The sequence below is a fragment of the Stegostoma tigrinum genome, chromosome 13, assembly GCF_030684315.1.
Source record: "Stegostoma tigrinum isolate sSteTig4 chromosome 13, sSteTig4.hap1, whole genome shotgun sequence".
NCBI lineage: Eukaryota > Metazoa > Chordata > Chondrichthyes > Orectolobiformes > Stegostomatidae > Stegostoma > Stegostoma tigrinum.
The window spans coordinates 44,059,655-44,072,468 of record NC_081366.1 but is presented as its reverse complement, the minus strand read 5'-3'; the positions used below and the strand labels follow the sequence as shown (position 1 = coordinate 44,072,468).

Genomic DNA, 12,814 nt, shown 5'->3' with positions numbered 1-12,814 from the left:
AGTGCTATTACATTTGCCAAATGCAATCCCAAAATCACTAGTGTTCCTAGAGGGCATGCTGATGCAATTTTATAATGAAAAAGAAAAAATACAAAATAGGTTGTGTTGATATTAAATGACATTTTTACTTCAAACAAATGTAGTAACTGATTATAGACTTTTGAGTTATGGAGGATAACTTAAACTAATAACATCAAATTCCTGGTCAAAACAGAACCTGCAATTTAGTAATACTAATTTCCAGTAGTTTCTCTTCAATGGCTGATCTGAATTATGTTCCAGTTGCTTATGGAATTAATGTAGAACAATGAGTGACTTGTGAGAAATATGGAAAACTGACTCCTGTGAACCAATAATCCAGTCTGCTCTCTGTAATAGGCAAACTGAAACAAAAACAGAAGTAGCTAGAGAGACTCAGGTGTGGTTGCATCTTTGGAAATAAAACAAAGTTAATGTTATGCGTTCAGTAACCTTTTATTCCTTGTGGCACCTAGGAAAAGGTAGTATATTGCTAAAGAACAGGGGTGCTGGGGTGTTGATGGGTGAGGGATGGTTTAAAAGAATGAGAGAATCAGTGAAGATGGACCACAGAAACAGAAGGGTGGGGGAAGGCAAACAATGGATGGATGATGGCACATCATGGAAGGAGAAAAACTGATAATGGACACCGATGTAAGTCAGTGAAAATGGGTCGGTTGTGCAGAAAGCAGCCCATGTGTTGACAAGTCCTGGGATATGGAGGTGGGAAAAGGACATGGAAAAAGTTCTTGGGTCCTAAACTTAGTGAGCTTCCTATAGCCAGTCCTGAAAGCTACAGAAGCTGTTCTTTCAGATTGTGCTGAATGGGGACACAAATGTTGTCAAAAAAATGATTACTTTTCCCTCCATTACATCTCAGGGAGAGCAGGGCAAGAATGTATCAGAGGTCCAGTGACAAAGCAGGCACTGATACTAAAAGCAACCAGCTCAGACACTGGAAATGCACAAACGTTAAAGATTAGTGTAGAGTTGGGATTGACACATAGGGAATCATCTGCTGATTTGTGCTTCAATGGCCAAAGGGAATGGATTGTTAATGAATTGGCATCCTGGGCATTAATATGGTAGAGAGCTTAGCTGGAGAGGACTCGGATGAACTAACATGGGATGGTGGCTTTATAATGATAAGGCGATATTGAATGTCATAGAGAAAACGACAGACAAAGCATTTCCACTTTTCATCCTTTGGTTCCTTCCTCAGTCAGTGACCTAAATACTACACTGTGTACCTTGATGCTGCTTCATAGTGACAGGATTGGCATGTGTTGGCAACACTCTGAAGATGACAGCCAGGACAATTTTGGTGATCAAAGCAGGGATGCCAGCAACTCACTCACTCCTCTCCTGAAGGAGTTGTGCCACAATGAAACTGTTTTATTGACCCTTTACTCTGATCGGAGCACATTCATTAGACTTTTGTATATCAGGCCAAAAATTCTCATTTTTTCATAAATATCTTGCATAAGTTATCAAATGTAACTAAAGACAAATTTAATAATTAATTGCAAGCACAAGATCGTTCAGCATATGTCTTTATTAATCAGTCTTATTCCCTCTGTGTTAATACATATTTATATGCAAGTGAATACTTTGAAATGTGAAGAACTGCCATATTCAGCTGTAATAAGAACTGCAGATGTCAGAAATCTGAAACATCTGTCACAACTGTTCTAATGATGCTGCCTTCTGCAGGAGAGGATTCAAAGTCCTTTTTTTTCCTCAAGTGAGGATTCCCCCCACCTTTTGGTCAATAGGGCATTCCACTGTGTCCAACTCACTCACCCCCTTCTCCTTCCTCCTCCATCGCTGAGAATCCCCTCGTCCTCACTTCCCATCTCAGAGGAAGGTTAAACACCTGCCTGTTTGCTTCCTACCCGGGCCCCCCACCCCTTCCAAGGCAGCAAACAGATCTTTCAGTGAAGCAGCAATTTTACCTGCACGTCATTTAATCTAGCCTACTACATTCATTCCTCCCAATGGTATTCTCTGCAGTGGGGAGATGAAATTGATTGGGCAACGACTTTGCAGAACGTGTATGTTGTATCTGCAAAAAAATCCTGATCTTCCTGATGTCTGCTATTATAATACACCACTGCTTAATTTTGTTTTATTCCCTTCTCATATTGGAAATCTTGACCTGCAGAAGGAGGAGTGTAGAATTTTTTGCAGTGATGTGCTTGAGTAATATACTTATCATAAACGATTAGCTGAAGCTCTATGGAGGTGAGCTTCTTTTGGAAATGCTGTCAGATTCATAGGGCCAGACTTTGGGACATGAACTCCCTGAGCACTGCCTCTCAATCATTTTTCAGGGTGGTCCTTGAGGCTCTCCCCCACCGCCTTCAACTCCTTACTACACTCAGCAGACACGTGCCTTTCCACCTGGTCACCACTTTGAAGCCAACAGAGCCACATCTGTGAACCTCCCATTTCACTTGAATCCAGTTGAGCAGTGACAGTCAGTACCAGGTGCAGTTTTTGGCCTTGGGAGAAATCAGTAATCCTTGGGAATTAACATTTTGTTTGTACTGGAGCTGTGTTTTATAATGTGTCTCATTTGCCAGTATTTTAATAAAATATATTGCTTTCTCCTTCTATGAAGCTAGCTGAAACATGAACTAACCTCACTATATGATAGGTGCCCTGCCCAGTAGGCAGCATGAGTCCTGTGATGCTATATGTTGAAATCATTTAAGTAAGGCAGGAGAAAGTTTTACAGATGCCTGAAAACAAAGCAAATTTACCCCTATTACAACTGAGGTTTTTTTTTGTTGGCCAAAATCGTCTCTTTAGCTTACTACAAACTGAGCTCATGGTGATAACTTGTGGCAAAATCTTAACAGGTCTTTTTGCTAAAGTGTAATTTTTTTAATATTCACTACAATTGATGAAAAATTCAATAGGATATTGTAATAAACAGTATGAAATTAATTTCCTATGCACACCATAAACATGTACTATGTATCCCACAAGATGCTTGCCAAAGTAGAGGCTAGTAATTTGATCATCTGTCGTAGGATTCCTGGAGACAGCATGACTAAGAATGATATCACCTCTGTCATCATCTAATGGAGAAGAAAAAAAACTTGCTCAAAAATCTGTCAGCAAATTAAATCCACTGGTTGTGAATCCTCCTTATTAGATCTGAACTTGGTGATGTTAATACTAAGGAAGGATGTTTGTGCTGCTCTTCTGTACTTTCTCTGGCCATGTAAGATTTTTAATTCCATTATCCGTGTGGCTAATTAGATATGATTCTAATTATCTTTTTAGAATACAAGGTCTGCCAGCCAAGTTTCTTTCACTCAAAATCAACACTTACATTTAAAATTTAATAAAACTTTCAATAAAACTGCAGCACTTCCTATTACACAGCTTGAAATATGGGAATACGCATGTAACTCTTAACACAAAAAAAAATTGCTGTCTTGGTTGACTTTGAGTTTGGAAAAAAAATGGTCAAATAATTAATTCTTGAAGGAAAAGAAGCAATTGAGAACATTTCATATGTGATGTTTGTCTTTCAAAAAAAGTGTACCTTTTACCTTTTCAGTGACCTTTTTAGATCCATACTTGCTCAAACTTGCAAATGAACCAATTTTCACAATCCTTTCAATACAAGTCCTCAAAAACATCAGTAATGAAAGCCCCATCATATCTGTAAGGGCCTTCCAAATGAGAACTTGCAGTTGAAAAATGCTCTGTATAGCCTTGACAAATTTGAGACTTTGGATCAAAAATACAGCCTTCCCCATAAGGGATAGCTGTGAAAAATCACATATCTCCAAATTGGAAATGTTAAAGTCTTCACTGCTCCTCTTCACATTATAGTGGATACTCAACATCCAACTGTAATTTTAAAATGCTCAGTCAAGAAAATGTGATTTGGCAACTACAGGAGGAAGGTTGGTGCTCGCTCACGTTCTTTGAATGTAGTAACTTGATTATTGATGCATGGTGACATAAAATGATGGATTGCAAAATTGAGAACAACAATGAAGATTGAATACCAAAAAAAAAATCAAGGTCATATGGTTTCAAAATCTTTTAACACCATGACAAGAGATCTTTTTTAGATTAAAATTGAACTCTTAAACCAAGATTATTTTCAACAACAGTACCAGGAGGCAATTTTATCTGCTGGCTGTCTTGTGGAATTCAATAGAAATGACCCATTGACTTCACTTGGAGCTCAATGCAGGCAATTCCAGAATGACGGATCAATAATTTAAGAAGTCACTGAATAATGGAACAGTTCAATAATAATCATGATTTTAGTGACAACCAGCAAAATGTCTTCAGAAACATTAGAACCCATGTTTTTCAGAATACATTTTGAACAGATTTTCTATAGCTTTGATTGTGCATTTAAGTTCTCTCTCTGACCTCCAGGAATGAAGGGCAACAAAGTTGATGCAGGTACCTTTTTATTAAAAAAATAAAATTGGATTATATAACCAGGGTTAATGATGATGTAATGAAAGAAATCAGATTTGTTATTAGTTCATTGAAGCTGTTTGAGGGCATAAAGAAAATGCTGAGAACATGGAGGGGTAATTTTTTTTTTACTTTTTTATTTGATAGCTAACTGATCTTTTAGCATGTTGAAATGTTCACTACCCCCATGCATTTACTAAATGTTGTGTTAATTTGTGTTAAATGTTTTCATTTGAAGCGACTAGCAGTTCTGTGCAATTGGAGATAACGCTTTGCATCATGACGTGCTCGGGATAAAATGTAGACACTGAAGTACCTCAACTGATAACTTTTGTAACTTTTTAAAAAGTTATCTGAAAATTCTCATTGGTAGTGGAATCCAAAAAAAAAGCATGGTAACTTTGTGCTTGTGAATTGACATCACCATGTAATAAATCATAAAATTTAACAATTCAAAAATACAAAGGGCTGAATGTTGTGTTTTGTTGACCAAGTTGTGTTGAGGTTTTTGCCTCAAGAGTTTCTCATCAAGATACCTAGCAAGTTTCTTTCTGTACTTTTAATAAATTTGCTGCCTCATATTATCTACCTCATCCCATAGTGTCCCTCATGTATCTCATGTCTGATTCTGATAGCCTCTTATCACATGCTGTTCCCAGAAAAGCTTGTTCTCACCAGATATCCACTGAAAGACCAACAGACCTGGTGGTGGCACTATGTTTAAACTGTGGCACTGTACCTGGACGAATAATGGCATTGCGAGGGAGGAGGGAAAGATGGTTCCATAATTCTCTTTTAAGGCCCTTGAAGCCCTGGTGTACAGGGTAGTGCAAAGCTCTCTTCCTGGAGGGTCAACAGAAGAGTCTCTGTCAGCAGATTCTGACAGCCTGGTCCAAAATGCTACCTGAATCAGTATGGCCTCAGAGCAAAGGAATAGCCAGCACTTTTGGACGAATGTCAAATAAGCTTCTGCTGTGCCAGTGTCAGTGCCATTCGGTTCTCACTGTGACTAAAAGACTCATCCAACACTTGTACAAAGCAGAGACTTTACATCCTCCAGAGAGAACGCAAAAGGAGGTGAGGTCAATTTAGTGACCTTATTTCTCTATTATTACTGTTCAATCACCAACTACCTAAGCTTGTGCTGTATTGCGCTTTCATGAATTCTGAACATAGCCTTCAGGAATGAATGAAGGTGGAATTATGTCATTCATTTCCTTCTGCCTCTTTGCTATTGTGGATTGTAGAAGTTGATATGTGTTACACCTGAATTTTTTTAAAAAATTATGATTGAGAAAAATACAATGCAAACCATGAGCAAACGGACATTGAGGTTGTATTAATGTATTTTTCTCATGTACTAGCCATCCGGCACTGAAATAAATAATTATCTTCAGTTCTTCATTCCTCACTTTGTTTTGTGAAAATTCTAAACGAATAATGCAATTCTGTCATAAAACATGGAAGAATTTGGCAAATTAAAGGAATATTCCTCAGGTGGAAGTGAACAATGGAAAGCATAAGATACATTTGTTTTCAGATTCCGCTTAGGACAGAATTTGATGCCAAAATTGCGAACTGTCTGATTTTGCAGACGCTGGTTAGGAAAGAGGACAAAGTCACTTAAAAGGAGCAGAAGTTTTGATGAGCGTATATTCTGATGATTAAATTAGAGACAGTTTTGACTCCTCTACGACTGTACAGACAAACTGCTGACCCAGCAATCAGAGCCATTTGAAAAGTTGAAAGAGTTGGTGTTTGGGAAATATACACATAAATCTGGTCCACTGCATGTTGATGGTGTAGCCAAATTGAATTGTGTAATTCATGTAGGTGTCCAAAGCCTCATGGTATCACTTATGAATGTGCCTCAGGCCATTTTGGTGTCATGAAAACTGAAGTGGGGGAACAGAAGGGTCAATTAAGACAATGGACTGAAACAAGCCAACAAGTTGATTTGTTAGGTGATAATGGGAACTGCAGATGCTGGAGAATCCAAGATAATAAAGTGTGAAGCTGGATGAACACAGCAGACCAAGCAGCACCTCAGGAGCACAAAAGCTGACGTTTCAGGCCGAGACCCTTCATCAGAGAGGGGGATGGGGTGAGGGTTCTGGCACAAATAGGGGGAGGCAGACCGAAGATGGAGACAAAAGAAGATAGGTAGAGAGGTGAGTATAGGTGAGGAGGTAGGGAGGGGATAGGTCAGTCCAGGGGAGATGGACAGGTCAAGGAGGTGGAATGAGGTTAGTAGGTAGGAAATGGAGGTGCGGCTTGGGGTGGAAGTTAGGGATGGGTGAGAGGAAGAACAGGTTAGGGAGGCAGACACAGGCTGGGCTGGTTTTGGGATGCAGTGGAGGGGTAGGGGAAGAGCTGGGCTGGTTGTGTGGTGCAGTGGGGGGAGGGGACGGACTGGGCTGGTTTTGGGATGCGATGGGGGAAGGGGAGATTTTGAAACTGGTGAAGTCCACATTGATACCATTGGGCTGCAGGGTTCCCAAGCGTAATGAGTTGCTGTTCCTGCAACCTTCAGGTGGCATCATTGTGGCACTGCAGGAGGCCCATGATGGACATGTCATCTAAAGAATGGGAGGGGGAGTTGAAATGATTCGCGACTGGGAGATGCAGTTGTTTATTGCGAACCGAGCGGACGTGTTCTGCAAAGCGGTCCCCAAGCCTCCGCTTGGTTTCCCCAATGTAGAGGAGGACACACCAGGTACAATGGATACAGTATACCGCATTGGCAGATGTGCAGGTGAACCTCTGCTTAATATGGAAAGTCATCTTGGGGCATCATTCTCCGACACTTCCGCCATCTACAATCCGACCCCACCACCAAGACATTTTTCCATCCCCACCCTTGTCTGCTTTCCAGAGAGACCACTCTCTCCGTGACTCCCTTGTTTGCTCCACACAGCCACACCCGGCACCTCCCCCTGCAACCGCAGGAAATGCTACACTTGCCCCCACACCTCCTCCCTCACCCCTATCCCAGGCCCCAAGATGACTTTCCATATTAAGCAGAGGTTCACCTGCACATCTGCCAATGTGGTATACTGTATCCATTGTACCTGGTGTGTCCTCCTCTACATTGGGGAAACCAAGCGGAGGCTTGGGGACTGCTTTGCAGAACACCTCCGCTCGGTTTGCAATAAACAACTGCACCTCCCAGTCACGAACCATTTCAACTCCCCCTCCCATTCTTTAGATGACATGTCCAACATGGGCCTCCTGCAGTGCCACAATGATGCCACCCGAAGGTTGCAGGAACAGCAACTTATATTCCGCTTGGGAACCCTGCAGCCCAATGGTATCAATGTGGACTTCACCAGCTTCAAAATCTCCCCTTCCCCCACCACATCCCAAAACCAGCCCAGTTCTTACCCCCCACCCCCGCCATTGCATCCCAAAACCAGCCCAGCCTGTGTCTGCCCCCCTAACCTGTTCTTCCTCCCACCCATCCCTTCCTCCCACCCCAAGCTGTGCCTCCATTTCCTACCTACTAACCTCATCCCACCTCCTTGACCTGTCCGTCTTCCCTGGACTGACCTATCCCCTCCCTACCTCCCCACCTATACTCTCCTCTCCACCTATCTTCTTTTCTCTCCATCTTCGGTCCACCACCCCCTCTCTCCCTATTTGTTCCAGAACCCTCACCCCATCCCCTTCTTTGAAGGGTCTAGGCTGGAAACGTCAGCTTTTGTGCTCCTGAGATGCTGCTTGGCCTGCTGTGTTCATCCAGCTTCACACTTTGTTACGTTGATTTGTTATATTTGAGTGTTTTTAAACCTATTTTTCCAAGCAATCTGTTCAGTGATAGTATTACGCACCTCTAGAGCAGGTGGAATTTGATCCCAGGCCTCCCAGCCCAGGGGTAGGATCACTACCACTGTTCCACAGGAAATGTGTTTGGATACATTACTTGGCATCTCCAGAGCAGTTAGAACTCAAGCTGCTCTGGCTTGGAGTTAGGGACACTGCCGCGATGCCCTAAGTCTTCCTGTTTGGACAACATATGCCTGCTTCTGAGTTAGAAAGGACTTGAAGGTGGACCTTCTGGTCCGCCCCAGAGGTGGGGATATTGCCACTGCTTCAAGTTCCTACTTGCTGCGCGGACAATAGGAGATGAACAATGAATTTCAAAAGTGCTCATCTCCAATGAAGGAATAAAATAAAATCTCCCAATTTTTCCCCTCAAGTTCTCTAAAGTTTTTATTTTAAATCTTGACTGTCTTACGGTAAATCCAGTGTTGCAGAGGGCAGTGAATCTTTTGACAAGTTTTTGAACACATTATCATTTAAAATTTGTGTGTGGACTTTAGGTTAGAATTCAGATTGCACTTTACTAACAGCTCTTGCTTTTTAAATCTGAGTGTAGTTATTCAAGTAAAAGAAAATCTTCAGCCTACTGTCTTCCAAGTAGAAAACACATGCTTCCTGTAGGTAACAAGGTGTAGAGCTGGATGAAGACAGCAGGCCGAGCAGGAAGTCTGATGTTTTGGACCTAGACCCTTCTTCAGAAAAGCATAGTTATTGCTTCTGTCTTCTAAGTGAAGCTATTAATGTCCTAGATAATTTCAAAATGATTATTTCCAAAAGCAGGTTGACAAAATGTGAAATTCCTTTTCAGGGTACCTGCAGGAATATCCTAATGACGCACATTATGTCCTGCTGTCAACTTAAGACAAAATCATTTATGTATTGGAGACTGATGCAAGAAGGAAATAAACAAGAAATTGAGGACAAGTATCTATCCCTTCAATTTGTTAATGGTAATATCTACCTTGATGCCACATCATTAAGTTGTCAATAACTTGGCAGATGAAATAACTATGTCACGATAGATCCTTATGTGAGGGAGATTGAGGGAAGGCAGCTGTTCACTTTGTTTCACAGGAAATATTCTATTTGAGATAGCCTGCTTCTCCAATTAGTGTGTAATTGTTAAGCTCAGTGTAATTCTTGGTGGGCAATTGCTTAAGAATTTGAGTTGAGTGATACTTGATTTCATTTGGCAGCATGATTACAGTACTGGGTTATCATGTTCATGATATTGGAACTATGTTATGTACAATCTACTCATTTTTGTTTTCAATATCAAGATCAATCCTACAGGTCTCTGGCTGGTCTAAACTGGTGATCTTGAAATAAATTGCACTACTTTCTTAACTTCATGGAAGATCCTTCTCTCATAGGTTCAGAGACTCATTCACAAGCTACTTGTCACATAAATCAATTTGATCTTCAAACAATGGACTGGCACTGTGTTCAGGATTAAAATTTGTGGCTTGACAGTTGATCTGGGGAAAACAGTACAACTGTTACACAAACAGTACAAAACTGTCTTGCATTATTTGCAGAGGCACCATGTCAGTTATGACATTATTGTCTCCAGAACCAGATTAATCTTGCTGTGCAGTACTCTATAGGTGTTCAGAATAAAATTTAGTCTTAGGAGCATTTTATGTCACGTGTAGCTGACTATATTCCCAGGGAGAAGCAAACTGACAAGCAGCAGCATGTTTAATAAAGGGTGAGGAAAATCAAAAACCTCATTCAATCTTTGATGCTACTTCAGAATCTCAATCTCATTCTTAATGAATTTGTGTGAGCTAAATCTCAACGCGTCATCCTTTTATTTCCTGCTAGCTAAATTAGCTGCAAGCTTTAGTAGTTGCAGTGAACTGGATTAGCATTCAAACAGTATTTATTTTAAGAAAAATGTTATTTGTTCTGAAAGATCTCCTTGCATATGATTGTTAGTGTAAAGCTATCTTAAAGCTCACGCTAAATCCATAGCATGGGGTGACTTTTGCTGCTGGATGAAGTGGTGGAGGCTGGTACAACTGCAATACTTTAAAAGGCATCTGGATGTGTACATGAATAGGAAGGGTTTAGAGGCATTTGGGCCAAATGCTGGCATTTAGAACAGGACTTACCTAAGATACCTGCTCAGCATGGACGAGTTGGACTGAAGGGCCTGTTTCCATGCTGTATATTTTTTTGACTCTGCCTTGCTCCACACAATTAAACTCACTGCTCTGTAGAGGTAAATTGCTGGTATCAGACTTAACCACAAGATTTGGATTTCTAACCGTCAGCGACAGAAAGGGCTGCCCATAAAAACTGTTGGCCGGGCAGGCTGGTAGCCACTGTTGAGATTGCAGTTAGACCACAGTTTAAAACAAAAAAAAACCTAAATTGAAAATAAATTTGGGGACCTTTTAGTTGTGGAGGGATTAAATACCCCATATGGGGGTTCTCTTTACTCTCTCCTTTTTCTAACTCTTAACCCTCATCCCCCTTCATGTGACAGTGCCTTCAAATATGCCAGTAGGAGGTTGTAAAATTATCCCCTTCATAGCACTGTAGGATCTTGCTATTTGTATAGCTCAGCCAACAGGAGGGCAGGGAAAACCTTTTCATATATTGATATCTAAAACTTATTATGTAACCATAGTACCAGTTTTGGTGGTGTAAAGTAACAAATGAGAGAGAATAAACACACTGATAATTTTATGTATTTTTTATTGAATCCCTACAGTGTGGAAATAAGCCCTTTGGCCCAACAAGTCCACACCAGACTCTTGGAGATCCCACCCAGACCCATTCCCCCTACAACCCCCACATCCCTGAACACTACAGGCAATACAGCATGGCCAATCCACCTCGCCTGCACATCTTTAGACTGTGGGAGGAAACTGAAGCACCTGGATGAAATCCTGGGGAGATTGTGCAAACTCGGCACAGACATTCGCCCAAGGGTGGAATTGAACCTGGACCCCTGGTGCTGTGTGGCTGCAGTGCTAACCACTGTGCCTCCATGCTCCCCCGAATTTCACTTCTTTTACGTTTATTTATTTTCCAGACAAATGAATTTTCACAACTGGTTTTAGTTTTCTATGTCTTTCTTTTAATCTTAATATATTGAAGGGAAATTATTCCTTTTGGCACGGAAGTCAAGAAGTGGAGGAGGCGGATTTAAGTTCATTTGCAGAAGAAGTAACTGACGTGAGGAAATTTTTTTTTTACGCATAGAATTTAGGATATTCTGCCTATGTAGTATGTGCATATGTTGAGGCCTTTAAAAGAGTGCCAATCACTTCTTGATATGGGGAAAATATAAGTTGGTGCAATGGGCAATAGGCATAGGACTGGGACGGGGTGATTTACTGGGTGCCAGCATGGATACAATTTGAGATAATGGGAACTGCAGATGCTGGAGAATTCCAAGATAATAAGATGTGAGGCTGGATGAACACAGCAGGCCAAGCAGCATCTCAGGAGCACAAAAGCTGACGTTTCGGGCCTAGATCCTTCATCGGAGAGGGAACTGGAATAAATAGGGAGAGGGGGGAGGCGGACCGAAGATGGAGAGAAAAGAAGACAGGTGGAGCAGTTTCAAGGCCGAAGAGATTACAAGAGAGTTGCAATGGGAGAGAGATTCCCTGAGGTTGGTCCGGAGGGAGGAGGGTAACTTCTTCAGGTTAGGCATCCCTGGAAGAGGCTTCGCAGTGAGGTTAAAATAGTATCAGAGATAATGGGAACTGCAGATGCTGGAGAATTCCAAGATAATAAAATGTGAGGCTGGATGAACACAGCAGGCCAAGCAGCATCTCAGGAGCACAAAAGGTTCAATTTAAATTGTCTTGTGCTTTGATGTAACCATTCTCCGATTCCATTCTACAACTGATCAGCATATTAAAGTACATGAAAACAAATGACCTATTACAACTTAAGCTACAACTGTCCACTATAACCAGTTGGGAAAGTGTGTCGTGCTGCTATGGTGTGTGTTTAGCTGCCAGTGGGTTCCCACCTGCTTGTTCCAGAATGAGACACATGTTAGTTCAATGACCAGATGCCATTTAAATTGAGCAATTTTAATTCCACCGGCTGGCTTTGGTACATTCCGTGTAGGGAACTAATGCACTCTTGCTCCTTCCGGCCCCATGAAGATTTAAAAAATCAATTTTTAAAAAAAACTTGCCCCTCTGCACCTCTGCTGGACCGAAACACATCCAGCAATGTGTATGCAATTTAAAATCTGGAGTTTGCTGCCAGTAGCCCACCATGGAAACTTATTCCCTTAGATTTCACTTTTTAAACCTAGCTCTAAATTGTCACATTCCCATCTATTGTGTTTACCTCACAGCCTGCTAATTAGGGCATGCAAGAAGTTATGCTCCTTTTATAACCAACCCCTGATGGGAGTCTGACAGCAACGTGATGTGACCCATCTTAATTCGTATTCCTATCTCTATCAATTGTCCTCATTCTGGTCTGTCACTAGGTGGTTTATGTAAAATTTAAAACTAATTATATGAAGAATTGCAGT

The 12,814-nt window shown here is 41.3% G+C and overlaps 1 protein-coding gene across 1 annotated transcript in view; it reads left to right on the top strand.

The window, feature by feature from the left end:
• The window catches only part of unc5a (unc-5 netrin receptor A), an 860,398-nt gene that overhangs the window by 79,196 nt on the left and 768,388 nt on the right, over positions 1–12,814 (top strand). The window lies entirely within an intron of this gene.